The 27,675-nt window shown below is 36.5% G+C and overlaps 1 protein-coding gene across 3 annotated transcripts in view; it reads right to left on the reverse strand.

Annotated features, from left to right (window-relative positions):
• Positions 1 to 27,675, reverse strand: part of LOC145292836 (uncharacterized) — a 62,047-nt gene that overhangs the window by 23,417 nt on the left and 10,955 nt on the right. Inside the window, exons 1-2 of one of the 3 annotated variants that reach the window (XM_080138878.1) lie at positions 24,082 to 24,144; positions 1,162 to 1,194 (exon numbers count right to left, since the gene is read on the reverse strand). The gene's annotated coding sequence lies outside the window, so the exon portion shown is untranslated. Of the gene's footprint in view, positions 1 to 1,161; positions 1,195 to 16,374; positions 17,757 to 24,081; positions 24,233 to 27,675 lie in introns of those variants that run through there. The other 2 variants (XR_013869605.1, XM_080138880.1) reach the window with 2 other exon arrangements.

Consider the following 27,675-nt stretch of genomic DNA (forward strand, 5'->3'; position numbering starts at 1 on the left):
CTGACAATTCAACGGGTCTAACCTTTAGCATTTGATATAAATATTTCAGTTCAGTTTACATTAATTTAGTTTAAATACGTTGTAATTGGGTCTTTTTTAAGCGAGACGACGCGGACGAAATAGATAAGATAGATAGAATGAGAGGGAAGGGGGGGGGTAAGAAAGTTCCCTTCCTAATCCCCTTTTTTAGACTGGTAGTGGAATAATCATAGATCACGTGAGAGTTGCAATATTTGGGTTTGTATTACTGTACACATAGATTCGTAAAAGTTGTCAAAAAACAAATATATAACAAATAAATGTTATCAAAGGCAAGATAAATTACTTTTCTACCAAACTGGATATAATTTTCGTGTTTTTATTCAATTTAACATGTTTATTCAGCTCGAAAAGCATACAGTGTTTACCGATATATTGGAAAATTCAAAATGGCGGCCGACTCTCACTTTAACACGGTAAGTTCAGGAAAAGGTGTAATAAATAATAAACTAGACAAAATACTGTTAGAAATTCGCTCAATATATGTTACCGTGACATAACTTGATATATATTCGGTGTTTTTTTAATAGTATTTTGTCTAGTTTATTATTTATAACACCTTTTCCCGAACTTACCATGTTAAAGTGAGAGTCGGCCGCCATTTTGAATTTTCCAATACATCGGTAAACACTGTATGCTTTTCGAGCTGAATAAACATGTTAATTGAATAAAAACACGAAAATTATATCCAGTTTGGTAGAAAAGTAATTTATCTTGTATTTGATAACATTTATTTGTTATATATTTGTTTTTTGACAACTTTTTCGAATCCATGTGTACAGTAATACAAACCCCAATATTTTTCTCAGTGGGTTACAGAATAGGTGTTAAAACTGATAAAAGTCATGAAAAATATTTTCTTTCAAATTTTTTTTAAATCTGATGTTAAGTTTGTAATCGATGAGATTAACGTAAAAAAAGAAAAACAAAGTGTAAACTGTGGAATTTAGTGGTGGTGGCCAATTTCCTAAACGTCCGCCAAATAATCTTATTAAAAAAAAAAACGAATTTGTTAACTATTCTGTTCCTAACATCCAAAAGGTTTTTTTCTTCTTCTTTTAATTATAACTAAAAAAATCAGTCGTAAAATGTTTGCAATAAAAATATTTTGTGTCGACTTACCTTCATAGATTTCTTTCGGCTTGTTTGTTTTATCTGCGAAAATATGAAATTAAAAAAGAAACACGTGTTAGGTCAATACAAGTTGATGTTTTATATATAAAAACAACACAAAAACAATGAGATAGAAGAGTTTTAAAGGGAGATAATTCAGTATAAAGTTAACAAAGGGGATAATTCGATACTTTTTTTCTACTTTAAATTCAGGTTTTCATTTGACACCGGTATTCCTGGAACTGGAGTCGCCCACATTTTTGAATCGCTATAACTTTTGGTACTAGTGCAGAGAGTGATCCGGACGTAAATAATAACGTTATTATTTAAAAAGTCATTCTTAACATGGAGAGGGGAGGATGTTTTGTGCCTATTGTATACTTTCAACCTTACAATTGAATAAAAAAACATATCATAAAACTTTAATTAAACTTGGAAATACGATTTAAAAAATAGCGCGGATCACTCTCTGCACTAGCACCTAATTTTTTGTACTTATGCACTTTTGTTACCGTGCTGAAATAATAACATTATTTTGAAAGCCATTCTTAACGTGAGGGCGTTTTTAACTATTCTCTACTTTCACTTAACAATTGGGTGTTAGTGCACTTACTGATCCGCGCTATTTTTTAAATCGTATTTCCAAGTTTAATTAAAGTTTTTTTATATGTTTTTTTTTTAATTCAATTGTAAGGTTAAAGTATAGAATAGGTATAAAAGACCCTCCCCTCCCCATGTTAAGAATGGCTTTTTAAATAATAACGTTATTATTTCAGCGCGGACCAATAAGTGCACTACTGCACTAGTACCAACAATTGAATATAAAAGATATCGTAAAACTTTAATTTATGAGGAGGGGATGCCTTTAAACAAAAATTGATTAAATATAAACTCTTTAAAATAATGGAAAAAAAAAAAAAATTATTTTTGTATTTTTTCTGCCCATGTTTCAAAATAATCTCGTCAAATTTTAACAAAATTTAAACAGTGATTGGAGTCATCTCCTCTGGCGCTCTATAGCGAAAAATCAAAATGGACGCTTATCTTATTAAAATTTGATTTTCTTCTGTTAAAAAAAAGCAACAAAAAAACTAGCTGATCAAATTAATTGATTTTTTTTTGTATGAAAACTTTATCCCATAACGAGTACGTACAATATAATTTTTTTTTTCAATATTTACATTTTTTCATGTTTTGATTCAACTGTACAAGTACCAAAAATAGTGCGGTAACAAAAATGCATAAGCACTTAAAAAAATTTTTTTATTTTTAAATATTTACCTTTTTCATGTAGATAGGTTAAAGGCGCAGCATTTTTACACCCTGGAAAGAGCTTTTAAAATTACCAATATTAAAGGGTTTTAGGACTGTGCAAGCCTGTTCTAGTCTCACACAAAACACGCGTTCACATCTCAAGCCACTTTTCTTGTCATACACATACGCGCACACAAACATACACACACGTATATTCATGTTCACGTACACACGTATATATATTCATGTTCACGTACACAAACATACACACACGTACATATATTCATGTTCACGCACACTAACATACACACAGGTACATATATTCATGTTCACATACATACACTCACATTCATGTGCATACACACACATGTACGCACACATGGGCAACATCACTTCCCTTTAAAGGAAATCCACACATACGCAAAAGACCATCGGAAACAACTACAAAAGTAAGAGACCTGAGCTGTTTCCTTCTTTTCGATTCGGCTCCCAACCTGGGCGGTTGACGGACCAACCGCTCCTTCTGGGGCGTGCGCCTGTGCGCTCCATGTCCCCTGCTACTATGTGTGGGGCAAGAGCCAACAGACAGTACGTACACCTTACACACTTTCTCTCTCCATAGCCTGGATTGACTTTCTCTCTCTCTCTCTCTCTCTCTCTCTCTCTCTACAACAATAGACTTTCCTTCTCACCAGTTTACAGCGAGAGACGCACGCCAAACTAACTACAGTTAGTAGTTAGTGTAACAGAAATGTGTAAGGAAAAATTCAAGATGGCGCCCGACTCTCTCTTTAACACGGTAAGTTCAGGAAAAGATGTTATAAATCTTGCAGCAATTCAATAATCTTTTTACACCGGTTCTGCACGGATTCCAACAACGGTAAAATATCCTCACACGGCACAAGAAACAACAGCCACACGATTCCCCAGCCAACTCAATCGTCACTCCCCGACATCTTTCCCCTCACCCGCTTTTATCGTCGTTCTAGGCCGGCTAAATTTGCATATTCCGAGAATTCGTGTGACTTTGCGAGACATCATACTTTACAAAAGACGGCGGCCACCATCTTGGTCTTTCTTTTCTATTTTTGGTCGGTAATGCTGAGCTGGTCTCGAGATAAGTCTTTTTCCCCTCATCTGTCTCTCCCACGTACCCACACAACACGCAAACACGCGGGCGCTTATCTCCTGGATGCACGTTACAGTTAGTCCACTACAGGACTGCTGAAAACGAAAATAACGTTTAAAATTCCAGGAAACAAGTAGTTTCCAGGATATTAAGAATTTATAGTTTCACTAAGTGTGGGATCACTTTTCTATATTGATTTAACGTAAAATGAGCACCTACTTTATGGCCACCTTTGTGGAGGAGGTTCTGGTAACGTTTTTTATGGTGGTGGTGTTTATTTGGTAATTGCAGCCTAGTGTGCCAACACAAAACCTACCTTAAAAAACTTGTTGGTGCTTATGCACTTTTGTTGCCGTGCTTATATTTAGATGGTATTTTCAAGTTAGATTCAAGTTTTACGATATTTTTTATATTAAATTGTTAAGTGAAATGATAGAATAGTAGGAAAACACCCTTCCCATGTTAAGAATGGCTTTCTAAATAATAATGTTATTATTTCAGCACGGTAACAAAAGTGCATAGGTACTAACTTGTTTTCTAGGGGGTTTTGAATGTGCTGAAAATGAATATGGCATTTATATTTTCTGCAAATAAGTAATTTTGTGGATATTAAGCAATGTAATTCTTTATGTTATAAGTGGTGGTTATTGTTGTACGTGCAACCACTTATACTATTAACGCCATCAATTTTTATCCCCCATTCTTATTTATATTAACCTCATTACTTTTTCTTTCTCCTTTTTTATATGAACATCATCACTTCAATCTAATAAGTCCTGTTTTGTCAACTAAGTTCCAACCCCTGTCCCATCACCACACTGTTGGAGGCAAACTGTTGATCCAGCAGGCTAGCCTTCTTAGTTGCTATGTAAACGACCTCAAGTTGGTTGGATAGTATAGAAATCATTGACTGTCTATTATTAACTCCACTGTTATAAATTTTCCAGAAATTGTGAGTTCCTAATTTCTGGAACTTAATACGTTTTCTGGTGGTTACGGTATGTCTTCTTTTAGCTACTGCTATTTTGTTTGTACTATTATCTCTAGCTTTTCTCTATTTGTATCTGACTGATGTCCAGTGATGGCTCGTGCCTGGAGCTGTGGAACTGCAGCACCCCCAATCATTTCTACTCATTATTATCGATACACGTTAAAAAGAATACCTTTATTTTTTTCTTTCTATGTGATAATATATCATATTAATATATATATATATATATATATATATATATATATATATATATATATATATATATATATAATAAATTCCACAGCCAAACAACGTCGCAGCCCACAAGAGCCATGACAGTCAAAGAACCGGAAGTCCAAGACTTGAGTTTCGCCCTCATTTGGGCTCATCAGTTAGACACATCCGAACTCAGGATTCGAAACCCGAGCCTCTTGCATGCAAGGCAAGCACTCTACCAACTGAGCAAACGCCCTGCACACAAGAATTTCTATTAACCAACACAGATCAAGCAAACCGCGCCGAAATCTGACTGTGAAATGAACCTACTTCGTCTCAACAAGGGACGTGGTCATCCAACCAGCTAATAACCCCAAGCCGATGTTTCACAAGTAGGAGTTTTAACTCGAAAGGACGATGCCATCACGCAATGCTAACCAAGCGAGCAACTTATGATAGGATTTTCAGAATGTGAGAGATTGTATATAATAAATTCCACAGCCAAACAACGTCGCAGCCCACAAGAGCCATGACAGTCAAAGAACCGGAAGTCCAAGACTCGAGTTTCGCCCTCATTTGGGCTCATTAGTTAGACAATAATATATACAATATTAGTATTATTTAGTTAGACAATATATATAATCCTGAAGATTAATGTCGATAATTGTCCCCATACTCATATAAGCATAAAAGCAAAACTTTGCTTGGAGCTGCAAAATTCACAGTTACACATTCTTAGTGAAGTTCGCTTCTGCGCATGCGCGATCTAGAATGGCCGCTATGAGCCAATTTGGAACTGTAGTTTTCGCAGTTCCAAACGCGGTGTTTGCGCGTTTTCGCTTTTTTTTTTTAAGAGGCTTGTTTACAAATGTTTTCTTTTTATTATTATTAAAAAGTGTAACGTGTTCTTGTAAATAAAATCTCCACCTTAAAAAAAATTCACACACTTTAAAATGCGATTCAAGCAGACAAAAATATACAATATACCAAACTTATTTTTAATTAAAAGTGTTTGGGCTTTTAGCCTTGAAACTACCAACGCGACTAATGTTATTTATTTATTTTTTTTTTACCTATATGGCTTATTTTGTTTGTGTTTTTAAGTAGTTTGAAATCTATTTATTTTGTAGTAGTTAAACTTTACAGAATAAAAAATATTTACATTTTTTTCTATAGAAAAGCGAAGAAAATTTTATTTTTAAAATACATTTTAGTTAGAAATGTTTTTATGCATATATATACATGTGCAACTGTATGTATACATATATATATATATGTATATATATATGCATATATATACATATATATACACACACATATATATACACACATATATATACACATTTATACACACACACATATATATATACACACATATATATACATATATATATGTACACACACGATATATATACACACATATATATATATATATATATATACACACACATATATATATATACACACAAAAAAAGGTCCGCCGTAAGGTGGGCGTAAACTAGAACGCAAAACTAATAATTCTGAGATAACCCTTTCACCCATTCGGTCACAGTGATGATCATACCATGACATTATAAATTTATGTACTTAATGTATTCAAGAGGTAAAGCAGTTCACGCTTGCACAGATGTTGCGAAATAGACGATTTTACATGATACTCCCATCAGATTCTACAGTTGCTAAGGTAGAAAAATGAATATTTTGTTCTAAATGTCACATATTATAAGTCCAAGTCCCTGTCCATTGAGAAATTACTGGAATCATTCTTAATAGCTTTTGATTTTGAAAGTTTTAGTGAGACATACAAACACAATACATACATACATATGTTTGTCCTTTATAGAATAGACTAGCGGGGGTACCCGCTGTTGCCCTGGTGTTTGGAGGTGCGTGTGGTGTTAAATAAAAAAAACCCCGGGGGGGGGGGGTAAAGTTGGTAGGATCGAACCCGAAGGCCTGAGGCGAAGTTTGAAAATATAATCGGCTGGCCAGAATGAGTTACTGAAAGATGTTTGAATTTATTTAAGTAAGAACCAAATTGACAGGTGCGCGCTCGGAAGTCGTCGAGCGTTACGACGACGACGACGTCAATGACCAGGTTTGTTTGTTATAAGCGAAATAAAAAAGAAATCAACGTTAAAACTTGAGCGGGATGAGGGTTAATCAAAACATTGAAAAAAAACACAAAAAACTCACAAACGATGAAAACAGAAAAAACGAACACGTGAAAAATGACTTAAATAAGCCTGTTTCGATATTAAAATTTAAAAAATCGGTGGGTACCCGGGTGTTTTTGGGTGTGGGGTCGGGGGTGGATAAGCGAAGTAAATAAAAAAACAGAAAAACGAACGTTACGTGAAAATGGCTTGAATAACACTGGTTCAATATTTAAATTAAAAAAATAAAAAAAAAAAAGAAGACATCTCACACTACAATTCGAACCCAAAAAGATAACGAACCAACGCGCTAATCAACTGAGCTAACGCGGCGTACATGAAATTTAGTTAGTTCTTTAAGTATTTAAAGTAAATCAGGTCATGACGTCATCTGACGCATGCGTAGAACCGGCCGTCGTCATGAGAGGACCGTTTTTGTTGACCCCCTCTGTCGCAAATTGTCGATTTCGGGATGAAAAAATTAACGTTTTTGGCCAATTTTTCGATATTTTTCGAGCGAAGGATGGAGATTCAATATGATATCGAGTTTGTGAATTTTCGTTGTGTCAGTCAAAAGTTTTTAGCGGACACACAAACACACATACATGCATACATACATTTTCACTTTTATATATATAGATTATGAACAAGCCCTAGACTTAATATCTCAATTGTACTAGGAGTAACGGGTTTTACATGGTGTAATGTGACCGTTACAATTTAGTAATTCATAAAGAAACTGCAAATAAATAAATAAAATCCAGGCCGACATTTTTTCTTTTTTACAAAACGTTTTTATTACCCTTACTTTCGACATCACTTAAAAAGTCTCCATTTTAGCGAGGCACGTGTTTCTCTTTCTTCTGACTGCATGCTAGGCAGAGCCGCCCAATTCTTATCCTTGACTTTATAATGTAATGATGGCGCAGGCAGCCAAGACTAATGCTGAAAAGAGTCCCAGTTTGAGACCCACGACCAATGGGAGAGGTTTCTGCTGTGGCCAGCTAGGCCATTTCGCAAGAAGTTGTATTAACAAGGGGCGGGGGTGCCCGTGCTGTTTCCAATGTGGTAGTTATGGACATTTATCCCAAAATTGTGCGGGAAATGCATCAGGGGGCAGGACGTCAGCGCCGCCCTGTTCCCCAGACAAGATTTAATTGAGGCGCAATCGACAATAAATGTGTACGTGGACCAAGTGCCTTGTTCAGCTCTTCTCGACTCCGGGTGCTCACACACCATCATGAGTGCCAAGTTGTGTCGAAACTGGACAAAGCAGAACATCAAAGTAACCACAATAGATGGCAATACGCAAGCTTGCTGTGGAGCCGGAACTGTCAAAGTCCACACAGACTCTGGTGTGGCCGCAGACATTAATGTGCTGCTGATGCGAGGGGATTTGCTGGGATTCGATGTACTGTTGGGATATGATGCTATTAAGGCACTGGGGGGCTATTATCGGAAGAGATGGGACTGTGCGGTTCTTGGAAACCCCAGTGTGTGCTGCAGTTCACATTGATCGGCCTGATTTTAAGGTGGACTACGACCATCACAAAAAAGCATGGACTGCATCCTGGAAGTGGACAGAAGGAAGGGCGCCAAACAACTCAAGAATAGCATTGCAGAGTACTCGATAACGTGGAATGGCTGACCCATTCAAATAAGACAGATGATGAGGGGAGGTTTTGTCATGATTTTGCCATTGCTTATGATCTCACTCAGATTATTCGCAAACCCAGCCGTGTGCCCGATACACCCGGTCAATATGCCTCTTAGACCTTTTTCTCTCAACTTCCCCTGAGCTATGTTCATGTTCCGTTCATTCTCCTCTAGGATCCTCCGACCACTCCGTCGTATCAGTTAAGATAAAAACGAAATGTAAGAAGCCCCCAGACGTACCCCTCCACCGTACTGTATACCGATACTCTATGGCTGACTGGGATAGCTTCCATACATTCATATCTGATTTACCTCTGCACTCCATGTTTAAAAACGGATGTGTCCTCTATAGTATCAGATCTGACCAAATGGTTAATTGTAGGCATAGACCAATTCATACCATCTAAAAAATTCCAACAAAAACCTAAGCCAGCCATGGTTCTCCCCAGAATGTGCTGCTGCTATCGCGCACAGAAATCACTTTTTCCATAGCTACCAACGTAATAGATGCACTGAGACTAAAGCTGCTTTCAGGTCTGCCAGCAACCACTGTAAAAGAGTAATAAAAAATGAAAATGCAAGAGCTATACGCCCAGTCTGTTAAATCCAAAGTAGCTGATCAGCGGCTTGGATCCCACCAGTTTTGGCAAATAACAAATAGGATCCTGAACAGAAGTGTGCGTTCTATCCCAACCATTATTAATGGACCAGAGGTCATCTCGTCAGCATCAGACAAGGCCAAACTATTTGCAAAGAACTTTGCAGCTAATTCTACCCTATGCGACGAAGGCCATCAACTCCCCATATTTCCTCCTATAACACAGAACACACTAGGTAACATACAAATATCCGTGCATGAGGTCGCCAAGCTAATAAAGAACCTAGATTCCAGTAAAGCAACTGGCCCTGATGGCATCCCAATTATAGTGTTAAAAAAGCTTCAACCAGAACTTGCTCCTATACTTACGAAACTATTTAAGCGCTGCCTTAAGGAGAAGTGCTTTCCGACTCCCTGGAAGACCTCATGAGTTTGCCCTGTATTTAAGAATTCAGGTGATAAGTCATCTCCCTCTCAGTACAGACCAATAAGTCTCCTGTGTGTTATGAGTAAGTTGCTGGAATCCATATTAAATAGAGAAATAGTCAACCACCTAAGCAGGAATAACCTTCTTAGTGACACACAATATGGTTTCAGCCCTGCAAGATCTACCGCAGATGTGCTGATGGTTATATCCCAGAGGATTAGTGAATCTCTTGACAAAGGCTTCCTTTCTAGGGCAATTGCTCTTGACATATCAAAGGCCTTTGACAAGGTATGGCATAAGGGTCTACTTCACAAGATTTCCAGCTACGGTATAACGGGAAATGTTTTCTCAATCATTAAATCATTTCTCTCCGATAGGCTCATAAGAGTAGTGGTAGATGGACAAAAATCGGAGGCCTGCAATATAAATGCTGGAGTCCCTCAGGGGTCAATCCTGGGCCCAACTCTCTTCCTGATCTACATCAATGACCTCCCTAAACACATACTTAAATCATTCGTTGACATCTATGCTGATGACACGACCATCTACGGCAACACATCAAAGGCTGTAAATGACAAAGTTCTCTCTGATTCTCTCTCCTCTGATCTCGAGCGCGTGGTTCAGTGGGGGAAGATGTGGCTGGTTACCTTTAATGCATCTAAAGCCAAACTCCTATCCTTACATCATCAATGCTCTGATCCCCATCTGGCATCAATTGTGATGGATGGCTCTCGTCTGGGTGAGGCCCCGTGTTTTGACAAGCTTCTGGTTTTGACCTTTACTCCTGATCTGAAATGGAACACGTACATTAAGTCTGTTGCCAAGGTCGCTGGAAAGATGGTGGGATACTTCTACCGCTCCAGAAGATATCTCACTACTGATGCAATTCTCTATCTATATAAAAGCCAAGTACGTCCAAGGATGGAATACTGTTACCATATCTGGGCAGGAGCTGCTAAAAACAGCCTATCCTGCCTTGACAGAGTACAAAATAGACTTCATGGCTTAGTGGGGGATGCCCTTTTCTCTACCCTGCAACCTCTCTCCCACAGAAGAGACGTTGCGAGCCTTTCCTTGTTTTATCGTTATTTCCATGGCAGATGCTCGTCTGAACTCCAATCTCTGGTCCCCCCTCGCCAATCTTTCACAAAAACCACCCGTCTAGCTGAATCCACTGTGAAAAATTTCCCCCACTTTATATCTGTGCCTAAATCAAAACGCGGATTCCATGAACGAAGCTTCTTTCTTAGAACTGCACGCCTGTGGAACTCTGTTCCGTCTGCCTGCTTCCCTCCGGACTACAACTTGGTTGTCTTCAAGTCCAATGTTAACAAATTCCTAATGAACCGCCCCCTTAAGTAAACATTTCAGCAAATCTCCTCACTAACGTAATGTACTTGCAATAACCCTTATCCCTGAGTGGCTTCCGGGCCTTGATCAGTGGTGATCACTGTGTAAAAAAAAAAAAAAAAAGAAAAAGATACATGACAAGGCCCGTAATGAATACGAGAAGGAGCTTGAGGCATGGATCCAGGATGGATGGCTGATCCCCTACTCCAACAGGTTGGGACCACTCAAGGGTCTGATTCCCTTAATGGCGGTAGTCCAGCATAACAAATCAAAAGTTCGTCTGGTGCTGGACTATTGTGAACTCAATAGATACATTGAGACGTACACTGCCGATGCTGACGTGTGTGCCAACAAGCTGAGAAAATGGCGCCAGAAGGGCTCCAATGTGTCTGTAGTAGACTTGCGGAAGGCTTATTTGCAGGTGCGAGTGGATGAGACATTGTGGCCGTTCCAGACAGTGTGGTTCCAGGGTCAGAGATACTGCCTTACTCGACTTGGCTTTGGGCTGAATGTGGCTGTGCAAATCATGGAAACTATTGTAAATGCAGTGTTGTCCCAGGAAAAGACCACTGAGGACGCAACATTGGCCTATATTGACGATGTGTACGTCAATGAAGATATACAATCTGCGTTGCACGTCAAGTTAGCTCAATTCGGGTTGGAGTGCAAGGATCCCGAATGTCTGAGGGATGGAGCATGGGTATTAAGATTGGACGTCTGTGGGAAAGACGGTACCTTACAATGGAGGCGTGGCAGTGAGATTCCAAACATCCCTGATGTTATTACGCGGCGGACTATTTTTTCCTTGTGTGGGAAACTTATTGGTCACTTACCAGCATGTGGCTGGCTCCAATCACCTGTGGGCATCATCAAATGCAGGGCAAGTTTAGTAACTACAGGTTGGGATGATGTATCTGATGATGCTCTTCTAACTCTGATGATGACGGAAACTCTAGAGAGAGTTGACAAGGAGGACCCTGCCCGTGGAGAATGGTGTGTCGATGGGGACACTGTGAATGTGTGGATTGACGCTAGTTCTTTGGCATTGGGAGTGTTATTGGAGCAACGTGGAAACATAATTGAAGACGCGTGCGACCCGTGAACGATACTCAACACATCAACCTGGCGGAACTGGATGCTGTTGTGAAGGGTTTAAATCTGGCACTGCAATGGCAGTCAAAGAAGTTGCACTTGTACACGGATTCTCTCTGCGTCTACCACTGGGTGTCCGACACTCTTTCGGGACGAACAAGAGTCTGTACTAAGGCAGCCAGTAAGATGTTAATCCGGTGGAGGCTAAACACACTGAAGAGTCTGGTATCAGAGTATGATCTGCCGGTGAGAGTAACGCTCATAGCATCACACTGTAATCGTGCAGACCAACTAACCCGTGTGCCTCACTAATGGTATGAAGCTGTGAAGACAGGCGTGGAGTTCGCTGCTCGATCTTGCGCAGTTGGCGCGATTAGCTCATGCCAAATACAAAGAATTCATGTGCAGAGTGGACATCCAGGTATCAAAAGAACTCTGTATTTTGCGAGGTGTGGGGACCCAGCACTGACAAGGGCAGATGTCAAGCAGATCATCAAGCACTGTGAAGCATGCCAGTCTATCGATCCTGCACCTGAGCAATGGCAGAAGGGGTGATTGGAGGTTGAGCATGTGTGGCAACGAGTAGCGATGGGGGTGGTAAGCCCTTTCTAACCCTTATTGACTGTGGACCTATTCGTTTTGCAGTGTGGCGGCAAATGACCAGGCAGGACTCAGCGAATGTTGTCCGCCAATTGTCATCTATCTTTTCTGAGCGAGGTGCACTGGAAGAGATATTGATGGACAACGATGCTGCTTTTTGTAGCCACCAAGTTCGGCAGTTGTTGAATGAGTGGGGTGTCTGACTACGACTGCGATGTGCTCATGTGCCATCAGGGAATGGCATTGCTGAGAGGAGCCATCGCAGCATCAAGAGAATTGCTGCTAGAAAGCAATGCACCATTACGGAGGCCACGTATTGGTATAGCATCACACCAAAGGATTGGAAGACACTAACAACAGCACCGGCCAATGCCATACACACATACCATGTTAGGATAAAGGGCATTGACACTGTCCAGCCAATCGACGAGGAGAGCCATGACAAATACAAGGTAGGGGATCCAGTTTGGGTAAGACCCCCTGGAAACTGGTGCACCACCAAGTTCAAGGGAGGACGAATATCTGGAGTTGTCAGGCAGCAGTCGGTCCTTGTTGATGGAACCCCACGCCATGTGCGCGATCTTCGCCCAGCTAGTGAAGTGCATCCCACAACTACAGAGAGCGATGAATCATCAGATGATGAGCTGCTGATAAGTGAGGTCACCGAGCAAGAGAGTGGTAGTTGTAGTTCGTCTGATCAGGCAGGATAAAAACCAGAACCATACCCAGAACCATACCCAGAACCTGAATCCGAGATTGTAAATACCACCCTTCGCAGAAGCCAGCGAACTAAGAGGCCACCCCCAGAGTGTACTCTATGTGATCATCAGATCAGGGAGGGGGGGTGTAGTACTTACCAACCAAGCAAACGCCCACATGTTTGTGCCTTGTGTAGGCATGCGCAACAACAGAACTTGGGTTTTTATAAGCGGAAGTCTCGAGGTTGTCAGGAATCTCCGGGCGCATGCGCAAGTGGATGGATGGAGAGAGTGGTATAAAAGGCAGGTCGAATGAGAAGGTTGTTGTTGTTGTCATTGGACGTTACAGTGATGCATGCGTTAGCAGCTGATTAAGAAGTTTTTTTTTGTGTCAAGTCGTGCACCTCGGTGAAGGTTATATGTCGTGCACCTCGGTAAAGGTGTAGGTCATATTCATTCCTATGGTGGTCTCTTCATAAATTGCTATCACACTCATTCTATTATTATGCATTGTTGTTTCACCACATTTCGGCCAACATATCCTCTAACCTTCTTCAGGTGGTTAACTGAGATGGGATAGGAATGCTGAGTATTGTAATTGCATCACTAGTAATTACTGACTTCCATAGTTGTTGTTTCATCACGTTTTGGCAACCTAATCATTTGCCTTGCTTTGCATAGGATTGAAACAACTATTTTCAGACAATGCTCACCTGGAATTGTAGAGACTCAACCCTACTCAAAGCAGGCAGAGCGTTAATTGACCAAAACCTGGTGAAATAAGAACAACTATGGAAGTCAGTAATTACTAGGAGTACAGTTACAAAACTCATCCCATCATGGTTAACCACCTAAAAATGTCTCGAGGATAAGTTGACTGAAATATGGTGAAACAACAACAACTATGAAGATGAGGATAAAAATCTGCAAAAAAATAAATACACAAATTATGAAGCGTCATCTCAAAGGACTCCAAAGAATTAAAATATTACATGAAAAGAGTTTGCTTAGATGATTTGCATATTCCGTCAGCCTCTCGCAGCTATCAATCACAAGTAACACACTTTTATTCTCAACAAACTCTCATTCTTTCTATCTATATTCTTAATATTTTTAATGTAAATTTATATAAATAAATTTGCATTCTTTCGCTGATATATATCAGTATGTTTTCGTCGTCATTATGCGACCTTTTGCTTTTCAATCCTTCTACCATCCAATACATTAAACTACACACAGGGACGGGATCATCTATAACATAAGCAGACCATCCTGTCCCCTCTACACTGGCCTCCTCTGACTAGCAGAAAGAAAATAGTAAATGGAGATTTTGTGTAATGAAGAGTTGTAATGCAAATATCACATTTACGGCACTGTTTCTCCCAACAACTTAAAAACACTTAATTATAACGTTTTCTTTCATAGTTACAACATTTTTTTTAAAGTTAAAATGTAATAAAGGGCAATAAAATTTTTGAAGCCGAAATTGATTTAAGAATATTGTTTTGCAACGTTTTCACTAATAATTACTTTCAAATATATATATATATATATATATATATATATATATATATATATATATATGTAAACAAGTAAAGAAAAGGGCAAATTCAAAAATAGGGTTACGCAATATTTGAAAATCAAACTTCTAAAAATAATTTATATTTTTCTTTAATAATTACTATAAAAGAAAATAATGCAGTAAAATAATCAGAAAAATTAAAAATTGAAGCCCATTTTTTAAAAGACCAAATACACACCTTTTGAAGGCGAAACTATTTTCATAAAGGCAGCATTTGCAAAATTTAGCCTTAAAAATGCCAATCTGGCAACTCTGGATTCTAGATACACCGGCAAGTGTGGGGCAATTTCTTAGTAGGAGGAATTTGCCTTGGTTAATATGCCTTTTCACTAATCGGCCACATAATCTTTTGTTGTTGTTCCAGTTAGACTGATAAACTTAGCAATAAATGAATAATTTTACCTGTAATACTCATGAAACAGATAGACCTTTTCACAAAGGTGCATTTAAATTAGTTGGACTTTCATTTTCTGCAAACCTGATTTTCTGAACGCCATCTTTATTTTAAACCTCCACTCATCAATATTGTCTTGTTTGTATTAATTTACTAGCAAGCTGCCCAGCGTTGCCTAGTCATAAAATATGCATTATTATAATATTTTATTTAATACAAAAACTGAGACATGTGCATGCAAGTATTGTTTTTTCTGAAGTTAACTTCTTGTAAGTAAAAAATACTCGAGCTAAGATCGAAACCAAAATCTAGACAGTGAGTCAAATACGATAATCATTAAACCAGCTTGACCCGATCTTTAAAAAGTGTTTTAAAACCTACTTATTCTTAACATACAACTGTCATGTTTCACAGCCATGCATGCACATACATAAAACAGTTGAAGAGATAAAAATCCAATGACTCCCAAGTAATAATCTTTCAATTTTGACCCTTTTAGCAGCCATTTTTTCTCAGAAGAAAATTGATTAAAAAGTTTTTCACATGCCTGAATACCCTATATACTAAATTTCAATTTTGTAGATAAAAATTCATTGAGTATATAGGTTGAGGAGTGTCCTCTCACACACACAATTTCACTTTTATATACATATATATATATATTAGTGTGCTAGATGGCAATTTTCTTTTACCTGTCAATTACAAAGTAAATGACAAAAATGATATGGGCGTATGTGACAATGATAATTGGTTAAAAAGAATTCCTGTGCTACAGACACGTGGAAAAAAGGGGACATACAAGGATAAAAAGAAAAGGTTGAGAACGAGCAGGTTCTAAATCTTTTAATTGCTTGGAAAATTTTGGTCTGTTTATTCAATTTAATGCAAAAATTATTTTGTAATTCATTATATGTAAAAATTACTTTCCTGTTTCGACACCACTTAAAAGACTCTCGCCATTGTCCATCTTGCCTAGTGTACACTTTTCATCCTCTGACCGCATGCCAGCCCATACTCATTCTCGACTTAATATGTTCATTTTATTCAGTGTGCACTGTTTCTGCCTCGAGCATATGCTGGATTTTTTCTCCATTTTGTCCTTTTTGACCAACCCATGCATACTTTCTTAATTTGCATACATGCGTTTTTCGGCTACTGCTGATCTCTTTGCAGCCAACCATCCTTCGCTGGTTCTGATACTTTTCCATGCTCTCGTATGCCATATGTTACAATAATCCATTTGTTAAAATGCTTAGTACATCGCAAGCATAATGTTTTTTTATATTTTAGTTGAGTTCAGCATGTTTACGCATGTGCCATTTTAAATTACATTTCACTGAAAATGATGAATCACAAGTATAGCTGTAATACAATTCTTCACAGTTAATACATCTGTATTTGTTAAAATGCTTAGTACATCGCTAGTATAATGGGTTTTTTTTTATATTTTAGTTTGGTTCAGCATGTTTACGCATGTGCCATTTTAAATTACATTTTACCGCAAATGCTGAACCACAATCTTCACAAGAATAAGGTTTTTCTCCAGTGTGTGTGCGCAGGTGAATTCTTAAATGAGAGTTTTCAGCAAACGTCGAACCACACACTTCACAATTAAAAGGCTTTTCACCCGTATGTGTTCGCATGTGTTTTATTAACAATGCTCGCTCAGAAAATGCTGAGCAACACATTTCACAGGAATGAGGTTTCTCACCAGTATGCGTTCGCATATGAACTTTGAGATGAGATTTTCCTGAAAATGCTGATCCACAAACGTCACAAGAAAAGGGCTTTTCACCGGTGTGTATTCTCATGTGAACTTTTAAATTAGATTTTGCTGCAAATGATGAGCCACACAATTCACATATTTCAGGTTTTTCACCAGTGTGTGTACGCATGTGTGATTTTAAGTGTGATTTTTCTGAAAAAGCAGTACCACATACTTGACAAGAATGAGGTTTTTCACTTGTGTGTGTTCGTAAGTGTTTTTCTAGTGTTGACATCTGGGAAAATGTTGCACCACAAACTTCACAGGCATAGGGTTTTTCTCCAGTGTGTATTCGCATATGGTTTTTTAACACACATTTCCTTGAAAATGCTGAGCCACACACTTGACAAGCAAATGGTTTCTCGCCAGTGTGAGTTCGCATATGTTTGATTAGATGAGAGTTTTCTGAAAACGCTAATCCACACACTTGACATGAAAATGATTTCTCACCAGTGTGTATTCGGACATGCACTTTTACATTGGCCTTTTCTGAAAATAATGATCCACAAATTTCACAAGGGTAACGTTTGGCTCCTGTATGTTTATTCATATGACTTTTTAATTTTGATAAATATGGAAATGAAGAGCCACACACCTCACATGCATACGATTTCTCTCTCATCTTCATTTGCATTATTTTTTGTGAATCACATCTTATTGAAATTATTTTCTATTCTTTATATCGCCATAAAATCCTTTTATTTTCGTCCAATATTCCTGTGAATGAATAAGATTTTGTTAATAAAAATACGATAGTTAAAAATATCTGTGGAACAAAATGTTTCCTTTTTCTTATTTTAAATAGTTTTCATTATTAATAATTAGAAGCTGATTATCCAAAGAAAAAAATAGGATTCTTTATAAATTAATGTTTTCTATTCATTAAATTGTTTACTTGAATATATATATATATATATATATATATATATATATATATATATATATAATCGGCACAATAATATCTGCTATCTTTTCTATGAAAGCATCTTACAAAGTATTCACTAGATATTAAAATTAATTATAATATATAAAATTTTCAATTTTAAAATATTCATAAGTTCTGTAATAAGTTAGTGTCTGCAATGAAAACATCATATATTGTGATGTGTTTTGAGTATAAAATAATTAGATTTTTTCTAAATTTAAAGTTAAAAAATAAATCTATCATGCAATTATTTCAATAAACATAGAGAACAGTTTCATCTATTGATGACTTTTCAGTTACAAAAAGTAAAAAATATTTAAAGATTGAAATAATCAACAAAAAACTGTTTTGGTGTAATTTGATTCATAAAATTGCGAAGGAAAATTATAAGTGAGACATATTTTTTAAATTCAGTTTACCAATTTAATACACAACTAATTAGTTTATCAGTTCTCAAGAGTGTATACTAGATTTCTGCAGAATGCAGAATCTAATAGTGTAAACAGAAAAGATGAATTTAAAGCCATTTTAATATTTTTTAGTAAAATTATACATTTAGTAAAAAGATAAAAACTATGATATTGAATTAGTAATTGTTTTTCATTATTGCAAATCAAATGCATTACTGGCTTTAAAGTTGGATAAAGAATCAATATCTTCCATGAATAGTTACTTCAATAAATATTGAACATTAATAAATAATATAATGAATATATAACATTAGAAATCTTTGTTTATATTCACTTATATATAAAAGGCACTTTGATTGTCTGTGAGAGATCGTTTCTTATTGACTCCAAAACGACTATACCGATTTTTATGGCATTTTGCATAAATCTACTTTATGTTCCTGGTAGTGTTTTTAGATAGGTTTTGTAATGTAATATCTGTGATAAGTACCAAAAACGATAACTGAAAAAATCCAATTGAGGAAAGTACAATCTGATTTTGACCAAAGTAAACACTTTTTGCAGCCTAACATCAGAAGTTCATTTAAGAAGTTTTATTACTGCATAAACAGAAAAGCCTGGCGTATAAAATGAACAGAAGGTTCTTTGATAAGACAGGAGTTTTAAATGTATGTTTCTGTTTAGAACACAATCGAATTATGACACTTGACTTGTATTTTTAACTTCAATTCAAGTAATTATATAAAAATAATTTCAGAAAATTAACAGGAGATTCTATACAGTAAAAAGTAGACTACAATGTCTTGTGGAGTAAGTATCTGCTGGAAGGTATGCAAACGTTACTCCCAGTGCACCGTATCTGGTTCTCAATTACAACAGGAAATCAATCGATTTAATGGAAAATGGGCGATTTCGTTGATTTTGATGACAATAAAAGTATTGGAAGTGTAGAACATTCATTGATCCTCATACAATCCAGGACAATATTGGGTCTCTCTGTTAGCAATGGTTGTTTTAATAAATGTTGAAGGTATAATATTAGAAAATAGTCTCATATAAAGATCTTTACATTATGAACATTACTCAGCATTACTTTAACATAATAGAAAATATATTTTTGTGGAAATCTCCAATTTTCACAGGAGACTATCAGAAAAAAGGAAACAGGAATAGCCTCCAAAACATTTAATCTACACAACTAGTCATTTTCATCTGTAACTTAATTTTCATCTAATTCCAACAGGCGCCAGAAATTGAGATTCTGACTATGGAAGATCGGATAGAGAAAGCAAGGGTGCTGACAACAACTGAGGGTGAAAGTCATCATATTTAAGAGCCATTGTAATGCAGTGGTTCCTACGGCCCTAGCTCTAGTGTAACTGGCTACAGGTGTGGTGGCAAATGTCACATAGTGACAGATTGTTGAAGCCATGAAACACATTCCTATCAATACAATAAGGCTAGACACTAAACCCAAAACTGTTCAGGAAATGAACCATAGAAAGGAGCATGAGCGACAACCTTCTTCCTATCAAGATGAAAATGCAGATTTTGGAGATTATCGTCTATATGAAATGATGAAATGTAGCATTCAGTATTAACTTATATAACATGTTCACAAACAATAATCGTGAGTTGATGCTCCTGGAAGACAGCAATGTTAAACATCATGACTCTTAAGGGCATGTTCAGTAAAAATCGATGTTCTGGTAATGGAAACACTGGGTTTGATCTGTTTTTATACATCGATACAATAAAGGTATTGAGAACTATGACTGTTGAACATATATGTCTGGCCATCACCATTAGTGAATCTAACTCAACCATTACTTTCGACTATCAAAGAGGAGCCTACATACCAAGGAAGTGATATGGTGACAACTCATGTGGAGAATTGTGCAATGTATTGTGCAAATATCAGGTTGCTGTGAAAATTCGATTGAATATAAACATGGATGGATCAGTGTTGGTTCATTCCCTATGCAGAAGAAAGGCCAGGAATTCTCAAGGGATTGATTCGACAGATGTCTGTGAGGAAGCAGAATAAGGCAAAGGTGCACTTAGTGATGAACTATAACGAACTTAATATGGACACATTCTCAGCAGATCCAAATGTGTGTCTTATTAAGATGCCCGCATAGCGCACAAAAGAGGCTAGCATATCTTTGCAGAACCCTATGACAACATACCTGAAAATACAAGTCAACAGGATGGTGTAGCTATACCAGACATGAAGATTGAAAGAAGCAGGTAACATTTAACATGCTTGAAATTTAGTTTGAAAGTGGCTTCCTTAGTCATGAAGGCCATCACCAGCATGGTAGTATAGCAAGAGGAAGCTATGGATCGTACATTGGTTTACATTAATGATATCTGTGCCAAAAAAATGTCACACTTATATCACATTTCATGCAACATTAGGTTGGATTTAGGCTGTAAAATAAGAATTCAGAACATTTTGAGGATGGTACGCAAATGTTAAAAGTGAGAGTCTGAGTGGGTTGCAGTATCCTATATTGGAAGAAAAAAAAAACACTGGCCAAAAATTTTCAGTTATCAGGTGATGAATTGTTTCTTCTTGTGTGTGCATTGATTTATATACCATGTAGAGTAATCAAGAGAAGAACTCATTTGATCATGAAGGACATGGATTATAAACTGACAGACTCTGTTCTTCAGCATATAATATGCGAGTCTGTGGATGCAGTAAGACTGAGTGATCCAGCTTATAGAGACTAGTGCTTGGACACGGGAACTAAATGTATGGGTTGATGCTAGCTTGCTCAAAAATGATGTTGAATAAAAAGATATGAGACAGCGTTAGCAAACACTCATTGATTATGGGCTGAGAATGATGCCAAGCATATTAATTTAGTCGAACTCGATGCTGTATTGGAGAGCATTATCTTGGCTCTCCAATGGCATGGCAAAACATTACATATATAGATGGATTCTATGTGTGTACCATTTGGTTTTGGATACTCACATATGAAAGTGCGATTCACATTAAGGCAGATATACATTAGCAGACAGTTAAGCACACTGAAGGAGCTGGAAGAGGAGTATAACCTCTCAGTGGATGTAATATTGGTTGCATCAATTCTAAACATGGCTGATCAATTAATGCACATAAAACTGTTGTGGATTGAATGCAATGAAAAGGGAAAGTAAACCTAAGTCCTTGATTGATGCTGTACATGTAACTGAGTTGGATACAACCCTAATCATTGCTATTCACAGAAAAATTTTAAAAATCATTTGATAAATATTAGTATTTCAAAGATAGTAAGATGTACTTACACAATTAGTCAAGTCTTAAGATATAGAATTAAAAAATACTTTTTAAATGCTTAATTAGTCCCCCAAAACTAGAAGTTTAGTAATAGATCTAGCTTTGCACAATCAAAACAACAGACAAAGGATTGCACATGAGTTTCATGGAAGGCCCAAAAGTCATAAGGACAATTTTATTTTAAAATTTATAAAGGGATTAAATTATTGTAGTTTAATTTCTGTATTTGTAAATTTCATAAAAATTGATTGATTTCCTGAATTTTGATGAATTCTTCAGTGAAGAGAGTGATCAAAATATTTGGTCAATGTTAAGATTCATTCCAACTCCAAAAAAATTCTTACAATGACAACTTGCATGTACAGAAATAGCCACCATTGATAACATAAGGAATTACATTGCTTAATATCTGGAATACTATTTGTTTGCGACAATTGAAAATGCAGTATTCGTTTTCAGTATACTCGAAAACTCTAACAAGTCATCATTTTATAAAAGTGATTGTTAAGGTGGAAAATAAGTAAAAAATTACAAAAAACGCTTTGTGGCTGACCAAAAAACAAAAAATATCACTAGGTGGCCAGAAAGTGGGTGCTCATTTTTCGTTATATGTATAAAGAAAAGTGATCCCCATTATTTGAAAAAATAATTTCTTCATATCATGAAAACTAGGTACGGACAAAAATGGGCAGACAAAAATAGGGGGACCAAGTTTTGAAAGCCGATTTATCATAATTTTTTTGTAGATTCCTGACTACTTTTTGATTGTATTTGAAAGATTAAGGACTAAACTTAAGTTCCAAAAGGAAAAAAATATTTGTACACGTGGAAAAAAAAAAAAAAAGTTATGAAAAATGTTTTTACAGCAAGTTACCCAATTCAGCTAAATTTTGAAGTTAAATTCATTCTAAAAATCCTTTAAAAGATAAATATTAGTTTTCTGGGTCTATTTCAAAGATAATTATGTAAAGTCCTAACATATTGAATTAAATTAAAAAAAAAAAAACCCACCTTGTTTGTACAAAACATAAATTAATTAGCCCAAAACCGAGTGATTCTGCCGTTCGCAAAATGCAACAAACTAAAATTTTGTAAACACAGAATATACGAAGGCCCAAAATTTCAGGCAGTGGAAAGACTGAAAATGACGTCATGTAATTAAAAGGAAGGAATGGGTGTGATAGGTCCCCCCCCAGACGTGCATTCGTACATTCCTATTCCGAACGTTTGCATAAATTTTTCCAATTTTTAATTTAATTATTTTTCTATGTTCCTGTTTTTAAATTAATTTTTTTAAATTATTGTTTAATATTATATAAAAAATATGTCACGCCGAAAGTTTCACATTCTTGCAAGCAAGGACATTATTAAAATCTTGCATATAAAAACTATGCGAAATCTGTAATTTAAAAAAAAAAAAAAGTAGAAATATTTTTTGCAATTATAATTTTTTTTGTGTGAAAATATTAAATAAACAATGCTTAATTCAATGGTAATATCGGTAGTTCGAGAAATTTATTTTTCTCCGAGTTATATCGAATTAATACGGATTTAGGGGCTTTTTCGCAATGTTCCTGTAAAAATCATTTTATTTCATTTTTATTACAAATTACGATGCTTTATTTATATAAAAAAGCAAAATAAATTCTTGCGTTTTTATTTACTACTGAAAACCATAACTTTAGTAAAGATATTTTTTGTTTAAACAAAATAATACATTTCCACTAAGATTTAAATAAAAAAAATAATTAGTTCCTTATATTCCGCGATCATTATTTGATAAATACTGAATATTTCATTAAAATTGGTTAATTTCTTGATTTTTGGTGATTTTTTTAAGTAAAGGGAGAGGTCAAAATGTTTATACATTTTCAGCATCGGCATACATTTTGCCCGTACCTAATGAAAACTATTTCTCTGTGCCACTTTTAAATGTTACATACGTTTTTAGCATCCCCGAAAACCTGAAGTAGTCGTCATTGTAAAAGGTTTTGGAAGTTGGAAAGGATCTTGACATTGACCAAATATTTTGGGGATAGGACATTTGTTTTGCACGTACCTTCTTTTAATATATGTGTCTGTATCTTAGATACTGTATCTATTAAGAATTTTAAAGCCAGTTAAAAGTGCTATTAAATGTTTTTAAACTCATTTCAAATTTTAAAATGTCAATAATTAATTCATTCTTTTCTTTTTCACGAATAAACAAGATTAAAATTGCTTTACCAATAACTTTTAACACATTGAACTATTTTTTCCTCGTCTTGTTCATCCTTTTTATTCACGTTGATAAAACACAACTGATTTTGCAGCTGTTTACAACTTTTAAAAATATAAGCATCATTTATCGATTGTTTATCATTAAAGTGATACAATGTATATATCACTGATACATATTCTTAATGCAATATTTACCTTATTGTAACGGTCGACTGGTACTTCTCCGTGTTCAAATTGACTTCCGGAGAAATCATTATTTCGTTAAATTCACCGTAAATATTTGTTTGGTTTTTATCCTCACTCATATTAAAAATGGCTTTTTTTTAAATGAAATTATTTTTTCATTTTCTAAAAGAAAATTCACGGGTTAACTTTCACGGATAAGGTCCCGACGTCCCGCCTTGTTCTGAGTTCGGGAAAAAGCCGGCTGGCGTAAGCAGTGTTGAGGCAGAAAATTACTCTAACCCTAAAACCCCTTCAGCATGAATTTGACAAGTATGAGCAAATTTTGGAGGCGAAAATTTTCTTACGAGAAAATAACATTTTACGAAAAGAAGGACCTATGTGCATCATTTGTCAAAGACAAATGACAGAAGTAAAAAGGGGCAAAAATTATTGTTGGAGGTGCCCTTCCCCTTCACATAAAGAAAGGCACATTTCGATAAAACAAGACTGTGAATCATTCACAGAATTTCGTAAACCCTGTGAACCAAGTGCACACTAAAAGAATAGAAAATATGTGGATGGTGTGTAAACGGAGATTGAAAACAATGTATGGTGCAACACTCAGTGCACCATCCTCAACTTTACCGTCGCATTTGGACGAGTTCATGTGGCAACAACGATATGGTCACACGGAGAGCGATGCTTTTACAAATATTGTGAAACAAATCGCAGAATTTTACAGGGTTAACTAACCATGTGTACTGTGTACTTCTTATAAAGATTCTAATCATGTGAACTGTTTTTTTTTTTTATTAATGAACTGTTTATTTTTTTTAATAAATTCTAATTATTTCAACTGTTGAATTATCAAAAATTCTAATTATTTGAACTGTTTTAAAATTCTAATTATGTGAATTGTTTTTTTTTTTTAAATTCTAATTATTTGAACCGTTGAATTATCAAAAATTCTAATTATTTGAACTGTTGAATTAAAAAAATGCGGTATACCAAGAATTCTAATTATTTGTGGAATTTATAAGGGAGTAAAACATTACTAATTATTTGAACTGTTTATTTATTTATTTATTTTTAAAATTCTAATTATTGGAGCTGTTAAAATAAAAAATTCTAATTATTTGAACTGTTTTTTTTTCTTCAACTCTTTTTTAACAACTCGGCACTTTATTAAAGGGGGTAATTTTTCGCCTCGACACCGCTTACGTCAGACAGCTTCTCCCTGAACTCATAACGAGGCGGGACGTCGGGACCCTATCCGTAAAAGTCAACCAATTCACGGACGGTTTTTGTTTTCTTTTTTCATTTTAATTCTCACATTTTAACACGTAATAAATCAAACAAATCAAAAATATCATTCAAATCAGAAAAAAATCGAAGTGATATAGAAACGATGTCATCGTGGATTCAATTCATGTGACAAAAATCAATCAACCACTTACTATTTGAAATAAAAGAAAATACGTTTGCTTTGAATATTAACAACAACAACAACAATAACAGAAACGTTTACGGCTATTCTGAATATTTTCCGGCGTTATTATATATATCTTTTGTTTTTAGTTTATTTTTTGGTACGTGTCGTATTAATGTTATTTTATTTAGAATTTTAAAAACTTTTATTTTTGGAGAACTCTTTCAGGACCTGGAGAGATAAATCAAGGTCAGTTTGGCGTATATTTTAGTTAACAACGAAATAAATGAACTAAAGTAATGCAATAACACAAAATAAAAACTGACTGAAAGTTGTCACTATATCAAAATGGGCAGAATTGGAGTTTAGGTGGCGACTAACCTCGAATCCAAAACAACCCAAACCAAAAACAAAAGGGACACAAATCTCGATTCACCGGTTTGTATCCATGGAAACAGTGATCACATCGTTTAGGTTACAAATAAGCTGAACTTATTTTTCCAAATTAATCAATATAAACAGATTTTTTTTCCTTTTATTCTACACCATATCGGTGCAGCTTAGATAAGTAGGTCCCGCAGACGAGCCTCATTTTGACATTCGGAAAACTCAGGTTAACAACCGGTGAGCTACAAAAAGTAACTTTTTTGAATGAGAACACTTTTTTTAAAAATTAATTTCTTAATTTTACTTAAAAACAAAATGTAAACATATATGTGGTCAGGAGTTAAGAAAAACAGAAGTCTTACTGTGGGTAAAAGAAAAAACAAAGATGGCAGCCAGCATTTTATTATGTGCGTTCTTGCAAAGTCTTGTGTGCGCATGAAGCTGGCAACTACAAAACGAGCTTCATTTTTCAGTGCTGGTGAGATTCCAGATCTGGCAGGAGAGTAGGTGCAATGGGAGTGGAGATTCTACTTTCTCGGATTTATTCCCTTTTGTGTGTTTGAGGTGACCCTCCCCACACACACACACGGGAGGCGTAAGCTATTTCGGCGTGGCCAACGCTGGCTTAAGCAACATGATTAAGCCTTTTAATGGCGACGGTGATGTGGTGGCATAGCTTAAAAAAGTGGATCTTGTGGCAAGGATTCAAAAGTTGGACGATGTGGCAGCAGTAATACCACTGTTTCTAGAAGGGGACGTGCTGGCCCTCTATTTGGAGCTCAGTGAGCGAGATCAGGGTGACGCGGACGCCATCAAGGGTCGACTGATCGAAGCTTTTGCAGAGGGGCCTTTTGAGGCCTTTAATAAGTTGAAGGAGAAGAGGTGGACTGGTGAATCTGTTGATGTCTACGCGAATGAGATAAGGAGATTGGTTGAGTTGTCGGGCATAAGGAGACACGCCACGAGTCACGTAGTCAAAATGACATACATTACCAGATTTCCAGAAGAGATATCGAAACGTTTACATCAGGTCCCGGGAGTAGAGACACTGGATGTGAGTGAGCTGCTCAAAACTGCAAAGATCTTGGTGAGCACCCAATCCACAGAGTCTGTACAGAGTCAGGAACGGTACAGCAGGATGTGGACAGGAGTCTACTGAACCCGAGGGTGGCATGCTTCGAATGTGGGGCACCACACATGAAAAGAGACTGCAGGAAGTTCTTGACAGACAGTGTGTTATAAATGCAATCAGAGAGGCCATTTAGTGGTGAAATGCACGAGTTTGGGAAACTGGCAAGGGGAAGCTGGAGCGCCAGCGGTCGCTCCGATTCGGGAATAGTGGCGCACTCGCAGCAGATGCCCAAGCAGAAGATCGTGGTGGAAGGATGGGGAGTTATGGCCCTGATCGACATTGGCTGTACCACTACCATATTGCACACAACCCTGGTTGGAAGATGGAAAGGGAAGGGTGAAGTAGTGGCATTCGATGGGTCGCGAGTGAAGTGTTGAGGGAGGAAGACAGTCACTATTGATATTGCTAAACACCGGATGAGGGTCCATGCAATTGTAACCGATCATCTGATGCCTGGCATCCAAGCCATCATTGGAATGGATGGGATATGCCGACTTGGAGGCGTTACTATCACATGCAACAATGTGAGGTTCAGACTAGCTGAGTGCGCAATGACAGAGCAAGCTCCTGGAGGGACCAACATGGCCGAGGAGGAAAGAAAAATGTCGATCAAAGATCCGGACTTCCAAGCCGAATTCAACAAAGAGCAGTGGACTGTGGAGTGGGCATGGAAACA

Source organism: Euprymna scolopes, chromosome 14 (assembly GCF_053919585.1).
Source record: "Euprymna scolopes isolate OS-2025 chromosome 14, ASM5391958v1, whole genome shotgun sequence".
NCBI classification, from domain to species: Eukaryota; Metazoa; Mollusca; class Cephalopoda; order Sepiida; family Sepiolidae; genus Euprymna; species Euprymna scolopes.